This window comes from Limulus polyphemus, unplaced genomic scaffold (assembly GCF_000517525.1).
Source record: "Limulus polyphemus unplaced genomic scaffold, Limulus_polyphemus-2.1.2 Scaffold281, whole genome shotgun sequence".
Lineage (NCBI taxonomy): Eukaryota > Metazoa > Arthropoda > Merostomata > Xiphosura > Limulidae > Limulus > Limulus polyphemus.
The window spans coordinates 243,991-263,590 of NW_013665891.1; positions in this window are offsets into that span (position 1 = coordinate 243,991).

The following is a 19,600-nucleotide window of genomic DNA, read 5'->3' on the forward strand; positions in this document are numbered from 1 at the left end:
CCAACGAATAGTGGGATTGACCATTACATTATAACGCCCCACGGTTGAAAGAGCGAGCATGTTTGGTGGGATGGGGATTCGAAACCGCGACCCGCAGATTGCGAGTCGAGCTTTCCACCTGGCTACGCCGGGCCCAAACTGTCAGTATAAATCAAGAACAAATTATGCAATATGGCTTACTATCACATCTATCTATAGGCTGATGTCATTGCGTAGAATAAATATTTCTCACAAAACTAATTTGACAAATAACGAAACAGATTGTTCTAAAACTTCTAAAATAAACTATATAAATATTTATAGCATCGAACATAGTTTTCGAAAATTTAGAGAAAAATAAGAATCTGAAGGAATTGATTAAATTTGAATTTGTTGAGATCTCATTTTAGTAAGATTTCTGTTTTTACTTTTCTACAATCAACAGATAACCAAAGGCGATTAGATTTTTGCAGTAAAATAACTTCATTTATAATAATTTTGCTAATTTCACAAAAAGTCGATGAAACAATTTATTAACTTCTAATGATTTATCAATAAGCAATAAAAACTTTATAAGAACTGGGACCGTTTGTTGTTTAATAAGCAGTATGAATTTGAGAAGAACTAGAGTGATCTAACTTCTCAAAAAGGCTTTATCACTCAACAGCCGGAATGATGTTAAAAATAACAAAGGAAATTATTTTTATTGTTATAATAATGTATTCTGCGTGATAGTTAAATATAAAACTTTAAAGTTACTTAGGGTTCTGATCGTGTTTGCAAACGGAGATCTCGACAGAATAGAAAATAAAAAAACTCAATAATTCTACTTAATTCTTTTCTGAATGTTATATTAAAACAATTTTGAAGCCTCATCACGTAGCTACAATTCATGTTGCCAATCCATACGTGTTACAATCCCTACGTGTTTTATCTGACGATCATATTGACGTGGAGAGCAGTTCGATTGCAAAACGTTCTATTCTAAACCTTTCATGTTTAAAGAACATTACTCCTCTCTGGATGTTTTAGTTTTATATAATTACATGTGCGGAAAAAATAGTGTCTTGGGCATTTGTTCGTGAAAACACATATACACACCTGTTTTGTATGAAAAGGTGTGCTTTTGGTATAATCTTTTTCGAAACAGATCAACGCTTTGTTCAGACAATTTCTCTGTACTTGAAGTAGATGCATGCCTCGTCACGTGCCAGAAGTTATAGGGCGTCAAATTGCTCGACTGACCAGAAATGGCATGTAGCAACGGATATTGGCAGAACAGTAGGGTACTCCCAATGTACTGTAGCCAGAATCCCAAAACGTCATCGGGCTACAGGAAATGTTGTTCCAGAAAAGTTTACTGGTAAACGCCGAAAAACTACTATCAGAGATGACCGTGTTTTAATCAGGTTAACACGTTAAAGTCGAAGAAATCCCGCAACTCCTTACGAAAGAAATGGCATGAATACTTTCATTCCAGGTTATCTAGAAGAACAGTAAATGGGAAATTGAATAAACAAGCTTATTTTTCAAGAAGGGCTATCTGCAAACCAGAATTCACCGTCGTCACCGTGTTGCTTAGGCAATAAAACTTGCTAACTTACAGTTAGAACACTGACGACATGTTACCTGTTCAGATGAGTCCTGTTTCTGGCTTGTTAACGCTGACGATAGGATTTGTGTTCGTTGTTTGCTTGGAGGACAGATGAGGAAAGGCTGTTTTTCCTACAGGTGGTGTAGTATAGGTTTGGGCAGCTATTCTTCATGGTGGAAAAACTGCCCTTCATATTCTCCAGGGAGACGTCAATGGCGTCGCCTACCAGCACCAGATGGAGACGATATTTCTGCCATATACAGGAGCAAGGTTTGGCAATAACTTTGTGTTTGAAGATGACAATGTTACTGCCCACAGTGCATGTATTGTACATGATTATCTCGACTAGGAGGACGTTACAAAATTGTCATGGCCACCAAAGTCTCCATATTGTAATCCCATTGAGAACTATTTTGCAGAACTGTGCCTAAACCAGCTACTGTAGCTGATTTGCAGCACCTTCTAGTGACATGTTGGGATGAAATCACGGTGGATTACATCAATAACCTTATCGACATCACGAGAAGGACCAGCCAAGTACTGAATGTTTAATACGAACTGATATAAGGTTACAGACGCTATTTATAAAAAATTTATGTTATATTTGGTCATTATATATGTATTAGTAAAGTTTTGTTGTGATAGGTGAAATGATGAATTACACGTCTTTCTACAGGTGTCTGATAAAATTGTTTACTGTTCAAATAAATCGTTCGTGATGTCCCTAGAACATGTTTCATTATACAAATTACATATACAAATGTTAATATAACATGCATTTCTCGGTTTGACAGCGCTAAATGTATTTGTATTCCATCTTAATAATAATGATCTTATTTGTTACAAAATATGCAAGCATTTTGGCCAGGACTGTATGTATAACCTCTATCTTTAAGCACAATGGTCGTTTTAGTAAATATATATAATCACATGTGAAGAAAAACAAAATGTAGTGTTTGATATAATATGTTAAATTCTGCTCAGTTTTTGTTATTATAAAAAATTCCTCAGTTTTAATAATATAATTAATTATCGATCTTAAAATAAAATGGAAACAAAAATAGCTTCAGGGTTACAGAATCTAAAGTTACAAGTGACACTCTGTATCTTTAGAGTTAGATTATCAAAATATTAGCGAAACGATTTTCAAGAAACACATTCAATCAAACCTGTTAATCCATAATATGAAACTGATTACTGCTTTTCTACATTTCTGTATTAGGTATCATAGAAAATTAAGGTATAAAACTATAAGGCATGAGTTTGGCATGGCCTGGTGGGTAGGGCACTAAACTCGCGTAACGAAATCTCGTTACCGAAAATGCTCGCCATTTCAGCCGTGGAGGAGTTATAATGTGATGGTCAAACCCATTATTCGTTGATAGAAAGTAGTCCAAGAGTTGTCTGTGGATGGTGTTCGCTTGCTATCTCCCCTACTCTATCAATTCAGAATTAGGGACAGCTGGCGCAGCTAGCACTCGACTAGCATTGGCACGGAATTCAACAAACAAACAAATAAAAAGTATCATTACAGAGCTAGACTTAGGAATTAATTTTATATAATTTAATAATATTTATAAAACCTAGATAGTATTTATTGCAAATGTAAAATACAAATTTGAAAATATGACTGAATTCTGGTTATTTGTTAACATATCTCAAAGAAGACACAAAATAATGGCATGTTTAATTGTTTCTGTGACGAATATTTATTAGCAGTCGCCCCCAATATCGTGACACTCCACCCTTACCTAATATGAATCCATTGCTAAATTGTTGCATAGAGTTTATAACGATCAGCAACTGCCAATATTAAAAATAAAGAAATTCACGGGCCTTCAAAGAAAAATGGTTATTCGCAGAAACATTAGTGATATTAGTGCCAGAGACATTTTATCTCACTTATATAGCCAAATCCATTGTGGATCATGTGCGGATGAAATGGGATACTTATATGTTGATTATTGAACTATCCATCTCCCATGAACCATTCTATCGTCTATGCAAACTATCGTCTATGTTGTGGAACTAGACCACATGTCTTGCATTTTATCCATCAGCAAAGATATTAATATCATTTAAGAAGTGTTGACCACCATTCTGATGGGTTTCATGAAAAGGATGCAGCCCATAAACCATTCCTTATCACACTAATGAATATAAGGCCTTATGATAATTTGATAAATATGGACGATGGACCCCATTAGTCGTTGTTTGCTTTAGAAAAGCAAGTCTGGGTTCAAAGACAACTTAGCAAGAGCATTGCATAAGTCTTTTTCGTTCCAACCATAAAGAGTAATAGGGACAATAACTTTAACTGGGTTTGAACTTGTTCCGTTCTGTGACATTCGAACAATGTTCCACTGTCTATACTAACGGAATTCTGCGGGTCAGAACCGTACTACTTCCAGCATATAGTGCGCCACATACTGCAGTGGTTTGAAAAAATAATATAATGGCCAGAATCCGCTTTTGCTAAACCAAAGTCCCGACCTGACTGCATTTCTAATGTTTAGTAATACTAAAAATGGGACACAAGCAATAGACCAATAAATTTTGCTGCACTTCGAAGTGCTTTGCAACAGAATTGTCTCTTTATTTAACTGACTTTGTACAACTAGCTCATGGCAATGCTTGTATCAATGTCTAAGTTGTTATTAATTAAAAGTAAGGCCTATTTTCTATTAAAACAAAACAGGATATTCTTATTTTCAAGATGGGAGTTCCAGTACTTTTAATAATATTATACATGTATTTTTATGTGGAAATTTTTTTGTAATTAATTTTGAGGGGCGAATTTACCTCAGATCGAAAACAAACATGTTTTTTATGATGTCAGTTATTCCATGTCATATCGATAATTATCGTACTAACAAAATCTGCAATTAAATTAGGAAAACGCATCTTATTTAGGGATTTGAAGGTCTCAAAGTTTCAAACATGAATGTTATCTAAAGTGGTACGGGTCTTCTTGTATTTATATTAATATGATCGGAGTAAAAAAGGGTGTATTTTTCAAACAAGGCATAATCTCAAGCATTTGATCTTTTACTGTACTACATGTGACATGAACTATCAAGGTTTGTGTTTGTATACCGGGACACCATCTGAATGTTATAGTAGAGAGAGATGACATTGCTTAAACCAGTTGATATTTAGATTTTCTTTTCTGTGAAGTAAAATGAGACTAGTTTCTCATGTGAGTATTAAGTGAGAAAACAGGAGTTTAATTTCTGTGACTGATGTCATCTTAAATATCGTGTTGTTTATTTTCCTACGAAAAGTGACCGCATCAAACAGAAGTGTATTCTATATACTTAATTTCATCCTCAAGTAGCAGATGGTCAAGTTTTAATACCATCATCATCAGAATTAGTAGATGTCTACTTTTAATAGCTCTCTAATAGCAGTTTTAGCATCGTCATTATGTGAAGCATGTAATGTCAACTGAGTTAGAAGAGTGTATAGTTTCTAAAATTGGCTTTATATCGGTTAAATGGGGTCTAGTTTCTGCACCAAACATTATAAGACGTACTAGAAATCTATAGATTTTGTATTTGGAGTAATTTCATTATGGAACACAACTTATATTAAGCAAGGAGGTGAGTTTTGTTTTTATAAGGAAGATCATTTTGATTAAGCAGCAGGGGGCTAATCGCTAGTTTACACCACTTGAAATAGCTGGAGATGATTCCAATTACGATTTTCATTTCCAATAGACACATGTCTAGCTTGCATAATGAGCACCATCTCAAGTAGCGCAATATTTCTATACCAGATGACATTTAAATGTCAGGAACTGCTTCTCTTGATGCTATATCGGATATTGTTTCATGTAGCAAAGATGTAGCTTTTGTCTTAAAAGGTACTTTATGCAGCAAGGTCCATGTTTCACATTAAAAGTTAACAGAGGATTAGACAGGAAAATGAAATATGTATCAATTAGCAGGTTTGCCTACCGCATGTCTAGTTCCGATACTGACGTCATCACCTATAGAAAAATATAATTTCTATAACGAGCATCATTTTATGTAGCACGAGTCTAGTTTATATATGGAACATCACATACAGAATCAATTTCACTGGATGTCATCTAATCTAATAGAAGTATAGTAGTATGATGGATACCATATGAAAACAAAACAGGAATCTAGTTTCTACACTAAAAGACGTCAATAAATAATCTCTAGTTTATATATTTGGGGCGACGTTCTATAGTAGCCATATAAAGTACTTCGAATATTCACTATTCGAAATTACTCAGGCAACATCTTATACTGATTTAACTCAAATTATTAAAGTACGGCTTTCTATAATGGGTATCATCAAATTAAAATTAGGCCTATTTGTATACTATAAAGAATGAACAACAGTCTAATTTATCTTTTGGGACTAATTTTAAAATGTGAAAACAAACTGCCTATACCGGTTTTCAATTCAAATACCAAGGAGTCTCATTTCTGTATTCGTTTTCATCTATTTTAGTAAAGGTTGGTTCTATGATGAATACTATTTGAAGATACGCGAATCGTTTTTTTATATTAGAGGGTATTTTAAGTAACTCGAATGTACTTTGTCTAATGAATTCCGTCTGAGAGAGCACGAATTTTGATTTATATGAAATAAGTATAGTTTACCGTCTATGTTGATCATCTGAGGCAGCACAATTAATGTATATCCTGGATATTATCACAAACAGCAAAGGTTATTAGTTTTTATACAATAATTTATGCTTTATTAATCTAGCGTCTATAATTAACATTAACTTCCAATCAGAGCAAGCTATCTACTGAGATCAAAGCTAAATATCAACCCATAATCAATATAGCTAATTAAATATACTTTTCTTGCGCTCTTACTTGTGAATATTAGAATCCTTTATTTCTTCAGTTGGGTCCTCTCTATATATTAACGATATTTTCGGCCGCAAACCCAATAACACCTCACAAGATTGAACCAACTTAGAAGGTTTAGGTTAGACCTAAATCCTTATACTGAGATAATTATATAAAACAATCTCTATAATTAAAGTATTGATAATAGAACTAATATGCTACACATTCTAAACAATACTGTTGATGTAAGTAACATTAAAGAAATAACAGAATACATCTTACTTACGTACAACACACAAACACTAGATTAGACGTCCACTAAAAACGCAACATCAATATAACAGTATATAAGCAAAACGTTACATAATCCACCCTAAAAACGTCTTGTGATCAAGGGAAACCCATTAAACGGTTCGTAACTTTGCAGGAGCCTGCCATCTGAGATAAGTTGTCACGGCACGTGTTATTGTTAAGGTGCAGATTCAGGGCATTACGAATAATACAGCCAAAAACTAATGTTTATGAAGATACAAGATTATAATGAATACCTGAATCGTACAATAAAGAGCTAGATTATTAGCTTTCTAATTAAAGTATAATGATGTTAAATGTAGTAAAAAGAAGAACAATACATTAAACATATTATGAAGTGTGTTGAACACAAACTAAACTCACTCTAACTAATCTCTGTTACGCAACAAATCACGCAGAACTGGCAAGAAGTAATTAATAAGGTTAAACATTCTGTAACAGCCGAAAAGTAAACATGACAAGATTCGCAAAGTTCAGTAATTATAATAATGCTTTGGAAAGAAAGTTACAACAATGGTTAGTATGAGAATTAAATTAATTGGAAAAAACTAACGTAGCTTAACTAATAACGTAATGGAATTGTTATATGGCTCTTATATACTAACTAGACTAAGGGCTTAGACTATTTGTTTGTTCGTTTTAGCGCAAATCTACACAATGGGTTATTTGTGTTCTGTCCACAGTGGAGAAGCGAGCCCTGTATTTTAGCGTTTTTAGTCCACAAACTTACCGCTGATCCACCAGAGGACAAGCTTAAACTAACGGGAGGTAAAACTAATGATGGTCAACACACTAATATTGCCTCAAACAATTTCTAAGAAACTAAAGTGCATACCTGAAAGTTTTCAAAAGATCAGCCCGCAATCAGTAGCAAGTCTATTTTTGAATTTCACATAAAATTCAACGAAATTTGAGTTCAAAATGAAAGAGAAAAATCTTTGTTTGTGAAAAACGAGTAAGTTTACCAGTTCTGTTCATGAAGTCTTGTAATGTAAAACAAATTATAATGTATGCAAAAAGTTTAAGTACTAAATAGTGTAACATAATTTATTTGAAATATCTGTATTTGGACATCTAAAGGTTATAATTTCAAAATTATAAATGTTTGATTTATTGAAAACCTTGAATATGAATTATTGATTAACGATGTTGATATCTAAATCCAGGAAGTATGCTTTGTTTTGGTGAAAGGGCTTGATTCCAGAGATAACTTCTGTGGACAAATTTGTAAAGAAAATTAGGTATGGCAATTCAGAAGAAAACGTCCTGATTGAACACTACAAAGCACTTTGAACAACAAGGGGAATTTTGTTATGCTATATATCATTTCAGGTTACAAGAATATAGTCTTAATTCTCGAATCATCAGTTGGGTCAAGGACTGATTTTTATTTGACATCATCTCTACCTACAGAAGTCTAACTTTTATACTACCCTTTAACTAATGTTGTACTGTGCTTTCACGGGTGTAGATTCAATAATTATACAGGCCTGCGATGGTTTTATTGTCTTGTTCTACAGTAATTCTTGTATCCGAAAACGATATCCATTTTTCTCCATCACGTACAGATTCTTACAAAAAGTCATATGTACTTTTACATAAGTCAATCATTTTCATGGAAATCGGGTCACATTTTGTTATGCTTAGAATGTTGACAACCACTGGCTATAGATTTTTTTAACAATTTCAACGTAAGAGTCTTATCGATCGTTCTAGAACCCACGAGAAACACACCGCTAGTATATAAACGGTTAACAGGTCGCGTGACGTGTCATTTCTGGATAGTATTTGTTTGTGTGTGCACTTTGACATTATTATTTTATTTTCAATATTATTTATTCGTTGCTATGGCAACAAGAGGTTGTGTAATGACCCAAATATATTATGTTATATTTGTGGTAAATGTGTTGTAAATTTGACCTAAGTAAGAGTTTTTCTTCTTCAGGATTTGTAACAAATCTTTACGTGAAAGAAAAAAAAATTAATATTTTTCTTCGAAATCTGCGTAGCTGATGTATGGAAAATCCGTTATTAAAACCAAAACAACTTTTATGACGTTTAAATTTGTAAGTCTGTGTAATTTATGTTAATGCTTTACTAAATGAAAATATTATTTTTGGGACTTATGTTTTAATATTTTAGTTTAGGCGTTTTGTATTGTTTATTGGAAGGAGTTTTGGCACGACTAGTAAAATCTCTTGTCTAGAATTTTCGTGCGATTTGGAAACAAAATACTGCATAAAGACACCAGAGCTAGTTAGTGAGTCAGTCAGTCAGTTACTTAGTTAGTTAATGAGCCGTTTCGAGGGTTGTCAATGAAGTACTGAGTTAGCGAGTGTTGTCCTTTTTGAGGTTTGTTCCATACACACGAGGGAAGATTTAACGAATAAGTGACGGTTAAGTTTTATTTGTGGGTTAGGTCTATAGCTCGGTGAGTTTGTAAAACTTGTGACAGAAGAACAAGAATGCCTTCCTTTCATCAAATTGGCTCAAATTTGCAGCATTTTTATTGAATAATAAAAAAAGAACGCGACCAATGATAGAAATTATCTAAACGTTTGTTTCAACATGGTATATTTTGTTCAAACTAAAATAGAATCAAGAATAAACTTCAAGTTTATATGTGTACAACCCAAGATCGAAAATATGTTGGAAATGATAAAACTATGAAAAGTATAATTTAAAAAGACCAGAAAAAAGGAGAAAGATAGAGAAAGAAGCAGAAGTAACTGTAGAAGAAAGAGACAAAAAATAAAAGAAGACACAGAAGAAGCTTATATAAAATTAAAAGAACAAGAAGAAAGAGACGGGAAATTGGAAAAAAAAAGACACAGGTACTTAATAGAAGATTGAGAAGAATGAAACTTAAGATTGAAAAAAGAATTAAAAACAAAAATGAATTTTATTGAATATATGAATGAAGAAGCTATTAGAAAGACCTGAAAAGGCTGGTCCAGTTATCTTAAGTAGGCGATCCCCAAAAAATGATGGATTCGTTGGCATGTGGCCAATTCATAGACGATATAGTGTATGAAGATAGGCGAATTAGGCTAAAGCAAAGTAGATGTACTTCTTTAAGATAATCTCTCCAGTTAGCGATACAACTTAAATCAGTTCTAGTCGTAGATAAACAACTAAGTCTCCATCCAAAAATTATGAACTTATGATGTTGAATAGTATAGAAATATTAACTCTCATTGATAAAGGTCTAGAATAGCTAAAACGATTCATTAGACATCTGATAACTCAGGACAGAAGAAGTAAGCCACATAACAGAAAGTAATTGAGTAACGAAGCACATTTTGCTAATATAGTAATATGTAGGCAAACAACTACTTATTAGCATGAAGAAGAATTTTATTCATGGTGGAACATACTACATGTTCCGACAGAGCATTAGTCTGTCGGAACATACAGTATTTTACACCATCAATAAAATTCTGCCTTATGCTTATAAGTCGTTGTTTGCCTACCTATTATTATAACAGAAGGTGTTTCAATTGCAACTTGAAAGCACTTTTTTGCCAAAAAGTGCCCCCGTAGGATGACAGGAGAAGGAAACTGCTACACGTGTAGACAAATTATCATTACTCCTGAGACTGTAATGAATCTATCGTTAATAATGAGCCAAGAAAATGTTACCTTAAGGACGAGAATACTCCATCTGCCCCAACAGCAATAAAAAGTGTAGTCTTTAAAGAAATCAGCCCACGAGTGAACTGATTTATCGAATGGGATTCTTGAAGTGTGTTTATCGATACTAGTTCTACAACTATAATTGTTCAAACAGATTAGGCAAGGAAATGTAATAAATTGCCTCCAGTGATGAAGAAAGAATGTGGTGTGATGCAAACAGCAAATGGTCATGAAGTTTCAGCAAGAGTAACGCTGGAAGTTACTCTTATCGTGGGAAACTTCTCTACACAACATGATGTATGGGATCTTGGCATCGAGGAAATGTGCATACTGGAAACTGACTTTGCGCGGAGACATGGGTGTGTGATTAGACTAGCCTCAAATAAGTTCATAATCTACAACCATGAAATACCTGTACTGTGAATCAAATACAACTCCAGAGGTTGGACATAAAGCAAAAATAAGTATGGACACACTGGTTAATGACGATAGCTAACCTGAAATTCAACAGAAGCGAATATAGAAGAATAGGTGGTCCAATACAAAAGTCATCTGTTGTCATCGTTTCTGAAAGGATTTCGACAAGAGACCAGCCAAATATTTAGTTTCAGTAAAGACTTTGCCAGAGATAACTCTACCTCCTGGAGTGTCTGAGGATTTTCTCAAGACAACTTGCAGAGTATTAGCAGGGATACAGTCACTCAACCATATAATCAGAGTGAACTCTCCAAGGGAAAAGACGACATGTGATAATAAAAGGCAAGAGATCATTCCGTCTTCATATCACGGAAGAGAAAACAACCAGAATGATCTTATGATAGGACAATTCAGGTACTATAAATCAGTAGAGAAAGAAATACTGCCCTTTTGATAAAAATTAACTACTTCGATATATTAAATCACTATTTCATAAAAGTCTATGTATATATTGGTGTGTGTCCGCAAACCGCTGGACAGATTATCACCAAACCTGGCGTGTATTCTAACGGAGAGTGACAAAAGAGGTAGGAGTTTGGAGATGACCCTTTATGTCAATTTCCTATGTTTTCCTCATGCATTGAACGGGTACTTCAGCTGGTGTTTATATATATATATATATATAATACACCCTTTGTTATGCCCATGTACACCACTACCCAGGTTATTTTCAACAACCATAATTTAGAGAAATGTTCTTTTAATACTTAGTTATTCCTGGAATGGGTTTCGATATCCAGTTTTTAACAGCACTAAATAATATCAAGTGTAACTTAACTGTTGTTAACATAAATTGCAAACATTATTCTAAAGCCTTTCTTAACGAATTTGTTATTATATATTTATTTTAATATCGACGTTTGTTTAGATTAAATTTACATTTAGAAAATACAGAGCTTATACTGTTAAATATGTATTGCGAAACTCCCGCCTAATCTCCAAAGTTGTAGAAGATTCTCGAGAGTAAGAATCAACAATATATGTATGTACGTAAACGCTTAAATGTAGCTTTGTATTGTTACATAATCTGAATTTTATAGAAAGACTCCACACAACTATAAATACAACCAACGCGCCGCGCCAAAAAATATCTATTATTAGTTTGCTATAGTCAATGTACTATAAACTTTGGAAGCTATAACTGTGATTATTATAACGCTTATCAATCGGAAACTTCAGATACAAATGGTCTGAAATTGAGTTAACCGATAATTTATATTTAGTAGTTAAATTGTACTTTGGATTTAGCATTTAAGTCAAAACCGATATATAGTTAGTTTATGATATTTCCCATCAAGATTGATATACACAGATTTCTTTTTTAACACAAATATGTTTTAATATACAAACAACAATACAATTCACAATAACAGTTATTACAAACAATGATTTATAAACAAAAGTTTTACAAACTTACAACCAATATAAAGTTTTCTTTCTAGTCTGGAACTTCTTTGATATCTTATCCAGGGTTAACGATGAGCGAGTTGATTACGAGTTGACGTAGGTATAGTTCATTTAACAGGGAACTAGCTAAATTTGTCCTTCGTTATTCACCAGCCACACACGCCGAGTTTTCCAAGAGGAATTTATATAATGCTGTCGTACAAATACTAATGTCCGATGAGAATCCACTGAAGTTAAATGATTTGTAATGTTCGAACTTTGTAAAGGTTCCTGGTCAAAAAATTATAATACGTAACACTTCTCGAACAGATATCTAAAACTAAGCTAAAACACTGTATCTTGGTAGCACTTTTCGTAAAACACATTAAGTATGTACTTAAGAGATTGTTTGAGTTTTGAATAAAATATCAGTATTTGCTAGTTTTATCCTGATACAAAATAAATTATGCGCTTTCAAACTGTTTAAAAACTACTGTCTGGGATACAACTTCATCTTCAAGACATGTTGTTTTTAGGAGCTCGAAATTTCATTCTGATTCTTAGTGCCGGTCAGTAACAATTTCTGTTTGTTTACCATTAACCATAAAGCTACAAAATAACTTATCTTTTCTGCACACACCATCAGTATCGAAATCTGATTTTTAGCGTTATAAGTCCTCATACTTACCGTCGTAATGAAACGTTTAACTTCTTGGCTATTCAAACTAATGAAATTTAATACCATCCATGTTTTGAAGAATCATGCTCCGTAATCAAAGTAAGAATGAGATTATTTTCAAATGATTTAGGTTTCTTGGTTTGAGGTTAAGCACAAAGCTACACAATGGGCTATCTGTGCTCTGCTCACCATGGTTTATAGCGTTATAAGTCCGCAGACATACCGCTCTCTCACTGGGGGGCAAAGATTTAGGTGTTCCTGGAACTTTCAACAAAAATGTATTATTTAAGTAAATACATAGAAGTATAAAATGTTGACAATCGTACTCTTAGAGAAGGCACGCCTAAATCATTGTATTTTTGCTTCTAGTTCCTCATCTGATGCAAGCGATTAGATTACTTTTTATTTAAGCTTTTTTGTTTTGTTTTGTTTTTCAGTAAGGATCAAAATACTTTGAAGAAACGATTTCCTCACGTGAACCTATAGAAAGTAAAAATCTTAATAATCGTTTTCTCTGATGCTTAGAGACTTGTAACAATTCCACAAATATCCTCACGCAATGTAAAAAAACCAGACACTCCCCCTACTGGATGTTTAGAAACATATAAGGAACTACGATATATTTCCTTATTTGATGTTTGCAAACACGTAATTTAGATAAGCTCACGAAAATATATCTAGACATGTAAACATCTAAGAAATAAAGTTAATTCAGAACTTTGAACACGTAAAACAATTTAAAAGATATTTTAATTTCATGTTTATAGGAACCCAAAACTGAATAAAATATTTTCTTGTTGTTCAGATGCATGTAAATTTGTTTGTTTGTTGGTAAGCACAAAGCTACACAATGGGCTATTTGTGCTGTGCCCACCACAAGTGTCGAAACTCGGTTTCAGGGTTATGAGCCCACAGATTTACAACTTAGCCACTGGGGTACCTGCGGGTAAAAACATGAAAGATATCTCTGCTCTTGATATTTAGAGATATCAAACATTTTAAACAACCGTCTTAGTTTATGTACATATACACGTAAATCTTCAAAACAACTTTTCTTTATTAACTCTTTAATATAGAGTTATGATATAGTTAGTACTTTGTGGTTACTATTGTATCAATCACGTTATATCAACAATATCAATACATTAGACATGTGACAGTGAACCATTAATCTGTATACTACTAGAAAAACTATGTATTACACAGTTAACAAGGTTGAAATGAATAACGTAGTTTGATACAAATAGAAAACCAATATGGTGGAGTCAGAAAACAAAGACATTATCGATTTTTGTATAATTTACTGGAGATTCTATTAAATCCGGATCCAAAACATGTCAACAACATAAAAATATTCTGTGCTAAACCTTTTCCTATCGTTTTTTTATCCTCCCTCGCAATAAAATATTCGACAAATCTCTGAATTACATCTTTTACCACCTACATTCAAAACATATCCTCAGCGTCCAAAGAATTTAAGAATGCATTGAGATTTTTCTTTTATACTCAGCAAATCTATATACGAAAAGAAAAAAAACACGGACAAATATGATAGTCCGCCCACTTCACTAGGATGTAATTGAAATTTTAAAGTAATTAACGTAGTTTAATTTAGTGATTCAAACATCGTCAATAGCAAGAATCACTAAGTAGTAGCTATCGATCTATAGTGTTCAACTATCTACTACGCTGCTTAACTTTAAACATGTTTTCAAATACAAGATTACACTACTTGTAAACATGCGGATTTTATGGTCTATAATTTTTCTGAAATCTTTGCTTCTCTTTATCTACGTCAACATTGTGTGTGTGTGTTTTTAATAAATTGAAGTGAAATTGGAACAGATGTGTCAATAATCTAATCACTCTTATTAATAAGAATTTTCTTTGCAACAAAACGATACCTAATCTTAATAATGAAACCAGTTTATTAAGCCTAGAAATGCTCATGAATTCTGCTTTACTTAAGTTTTTTACTTAATCTCAAATGCCTCAGTCCAAAAAACTCAAGCCTCAAAGAAAGTTTAGGAAAATGTTATTTTAGTTTACGCGTTCTATTTATATAGTGATAAAACATCCATTCTGAAAGAAAAAAAATTTAAAACTAGTAGATTACTCTCTAGCCTTAAACTATATGACTACGTCGTTTAGATATAGATGATGCAAATATGTTTACACTATCAACCGGTATTTCCTCCAATTCTTTGCTAAACGATATCCCAAAGGCGTTATAAGTCAGTTGTTATTTTTAAAGCATTTCTTTTCAACTGCTGATACACATTTCAGTTAGAGAAACACCATGACATTAGGTTGGCTATTTCATGTTTATGTCATCGGCTCTTTTCCTCTTCCCTAAAGGTATGTCTGTGAACTCATAAAGCTGAAAATTGGATTTCGATACCCGCGGCTGTCAGAGCACAGATAGATAGTCCATTGTGTATCTTTGTCCTTAAAAACAAAGTGTCTCCTAATTAACTTTTAGCAGAATTCGTTGTCCACTGTGTACTGTGTGATGCACAATATCTTCCACTTCTCAGGCAGCTATAGACTCACTTATCATGTTTCACTGTTTTGCTTACTCAGCCCTGATTAAACTTCTAATTGTGACGTTCCCCCAGAGAAACTGACCCATGGTTCACAAACGTCAATATTTGTATCATAATTCCATACTGAGCTCATTATGTCTTTTCTTCTTTCAATTTTTGTGACCCTTTGCAAAGTTTGCAAAGCTTCACCAGGTTTATACGTGAAACACTAGGTTTTCTAGCCTTAGACCAATAGCTCGAAACTGTCTTCGTAGTCTATTATTGTTTCTAAGTTCATAAAGATCCGCTATTTTTGCACTTACTTCTGAAGATATGGTGAACCATTTTCGTACTGAAATTCTTCAATTGACACTGCACTCCCGAATGGATGTCTTTTTTTAAACGTCCTTACCGCTTAATAGTCTGAATTCGTAATTACAACAACACGATGTATTAAAATTAATTCAACTGAAACAATATTAGTGGTGACTTAAAACTGGTGAGAAAATAAGTATTTCATTATAAAAAAAAACAAAAATCAAAGATAAAATCCAAGTACTTGATGCGCAACTGTTTCATGAAACAATTTAAGTTAGCTATAGTTAACATTGAAATTACAAAACACTACGTGGATATCATATATAAAGACTCAATTGGAGAGATATTACAGTTAAGGTTTTGCCAGTTATGGATTTTTTCCCATTCTTATAGTTTACATCAAAATTATCTTTTTCCTGGCAAGGCTCAAAATTACGAAGAATATTGTATATTAAAGACAAATGTGTTTTTAAATATCCATTATTGTATTTCTGTGCTCCTAGCACAAAAATAAAGGGAAACACGTGTGATGGTTATTAGATAACATAAATATTTAGATTTTTAGGGTTCAACCTAGAAGACGCAAAGAAGTATAACATAAATTATTTATAGGTTTAAAAAAAAGACGCTAAGGAATCAGGCTTTGCTATAACTTTAGAAACATACTGATAAAATAAATTATTTATAATTTAAAAAAACACGCTAAAGAATCAGGCTTTGCTATAACTTTAGAAACATACTGATGACAGAAATTATTTATAGGTTTAAAAAAGACGCTAAAGAATCAGGCTTTGCTCTAACTTTCGAAACATACCGATGACAGAAATTATTTATAGGTTTAAAAAACACGCTAAAGAATCAGGCTTTGCTATAACTTTAGAAACATACTGATGACAGAAATTATTTATAGGTTTAAAACAAGACGCTAAATAATCAGGCTTTGCTATAACTTTAGAAACATACTGATGACAGAAATTATTTATAGGTTTAAAACAAGACGCTAAAGAATCAGGCTTTGCTATAACTTTAGAAACATACTGATGACAGAAATTATTTATAGGTTTAAAACAAGACGCTAAAGAATCAGGCTTTTCTTTAGCTTTAGAAACATACTGATACTTTTCCATATAATGGAGAAAGTATTTCTAATTTTCAATAAACGTTATTTATCTTCATCTGTGAAAATATTATGAATATTGTAATCTGGAGGTTTGTATGTTTTTTTTTTTTCATTAAACATAAGACTACTGAAAGCTGTGCTTTGTCCACCGCGGGTATCAAAACCAGACTTTTAGCGTGCAACGCCTTCAGACTTGCCGATGAGCCACAAGGCGGTTATCTGGAAATTTATTAAATATATAAATTTAAGTCATATTCTTTCTTGAATGAGTACAAGGCAACTTCAAAATAACTTGATGAATGAAAATCAAATCAATCATCCTTGAAAAATTAAATATTTAAACTTCGTAGTCTAAAAATATACATTCGAGTACATTTAGGTTAAATAAATCAAAGTATTGGTGGAATAGGCACAAATTACCCCCTTCTCCACCACTACCTTTCCATGGAAATGTGTATGTACATACATCATCACGTACATACGTATATACACGTACATCATCAACTCCCTGAAACTACTGTAGAGAACAGACCTTCGATAATCTAGTATAGGAAGGTGGGTGATATTTATGAAGCATGAAGATAATGCCACCGTACTACTGGAATACCTTGTTCGCTATGTTGTACTACTGGAATACCTTGTACGCTATGTTGTACTACTGGAATACCTTGTTCGCTATGTTGTACTACTGGAATACCTTGTACGCTATGTTGTACTACTGGAATACCTTGTACGCTATACAATGTTAAAGATTTGCAGAAATTTTGGCAACCTACGCTTTGTTACTAATCAGAAACTTTCGTAAATTGATAAAAAAATAGCTTCGGAAAACATTATCGCAAGCTTAAGTTGGATACTACCGCTGATTGAGTTGGAACATCACAATTTACACTAAATAAATGTACACTAATTCTGATATTAATTCCCGTTTGAAAATGGATGATATTATTGAAAGGAGCTGAAAAAGAAACTAATGAAAAATTTGCACTAAATAAATGTACACTGAGGCAATGCATGTCTAGTTTCTCGTAATGTTACTTTTTCAGTGAGTAATATATGTTTAGTATAGCAACCACTTGTCATCAGTTTGAAAGTATTGAACTATGTCTCATTTCATTCTTCATTAGGAAAGTAACGACCCCATATATGAAGGTTTATCAGCATGTCTCTGTTGTTGCAGCCAACTTAACCGTAAACAAATATTGCAATATTGGATCACAAACTCAACAGTCCGTGCGTTAGCAATAGATAAATGACTGAATGCCTTGAGACATCTATAAATGAATACATAAATAGATAGAAGAATGAATGCATGGATCAGTCAATACAAGTATTCTTAAAGTCGATTATATGGACGCTGCACGACTGGTAGAAGTTGAATTATTCTAACCACACTTTCGCATATGTTTCATAAGGTACTATTTGTTATAAAAAACAAACTAAACTCTAGTTGGTTTCATATTAATCGTTACGGGTATTGTATATCTACAATAAAAACATTATTTTTGTACTTTTACTTTTTTTATTTCATAAGCCACATTGGTATTGTTTTCCAAAGGAAAGCTCACAAAAGACATTTCCAGAACTTTCCACACTGAAGATTAGATGTTCAGGATATATAAGTCAAGGAAATATCCTACACCTTAACTTAAGAATGTTTTTCACCACACGAGGATTCTCACATTCGAATAAGCACAGCATTTTCTAGCATTCGTCTTATCTCCGTTAGTAGCCCCCAATTCACAAATGGTCCATGAAAAAGTTATGAAGCAAAAGATAACATTAGCTTGTGCAAAAACTTTTTTTCAAAAAAAGGCAAACGTAAATTTCAATCCGGTTATTGAATAAAACCCCAGTTCGCTTCTCTCTCTTGAATCTAAAGTACCTAGGACTTACCCAGCCAGAAAGGTTTCTAACTAAGATAAATGTTCAGTTTCGTACACTGTACTAATAACAAGGGAAAACATCGTTAGGTTGAATGCATTCAGATCTTTTTAGCTTTCCAAGTTACGTAAATGTTGGACACTAATAACGACCAAATAAGAAGTAAGGTGTCTTCTCTGCAGAAATGATAATAAATAATAAAGTCCTTTTTGCTCAGTTTTCTAAAGGCATGACAACCGTCGATATCTTTCTGTGATCAAGAGAAAAAAAAATACCTCATTTTAGTTAAAGATAAAGGAAAAGATTTATTCTATATATTTTCAGAAGTGCCATAGAACTGCTTTTAAAAATTTAAGGACTGTCAAAAGATCTTAGTTGCGACTCAAATAGCAATTTGTCGAAATAATTTATATACTGTTTTTATCGTAGATAGTTACAAAATATGTGCTTATGTATTAATAGTATTCTGGTTTCATACACTTGATTTTTATTTATATCTCAAAAAAGGTAAGGATATGAAAGGACTACAGTAGGTTCAATATAAGATTTTTGAAACAAGCTCTTTTACTATAGTGCGTGCATTAAACACGCACGCACAAGAACACACACACACATATATTTATATATATATAGAAATAGTACATCTTTTACTACAGTGCGTGCATTAAACACGCACGCACAAGAACACACACACACATATATTTATATATATATAGAAATAGTACGTCTTGTACTACAGTGCGTGCATTAAACACGCATGCACAAGAACACACACACACGCATATATATATATATATAGAAATAGTACGTATTTTACTACAGTGCGTGCATTAAACACGCATGCACAAGAACACA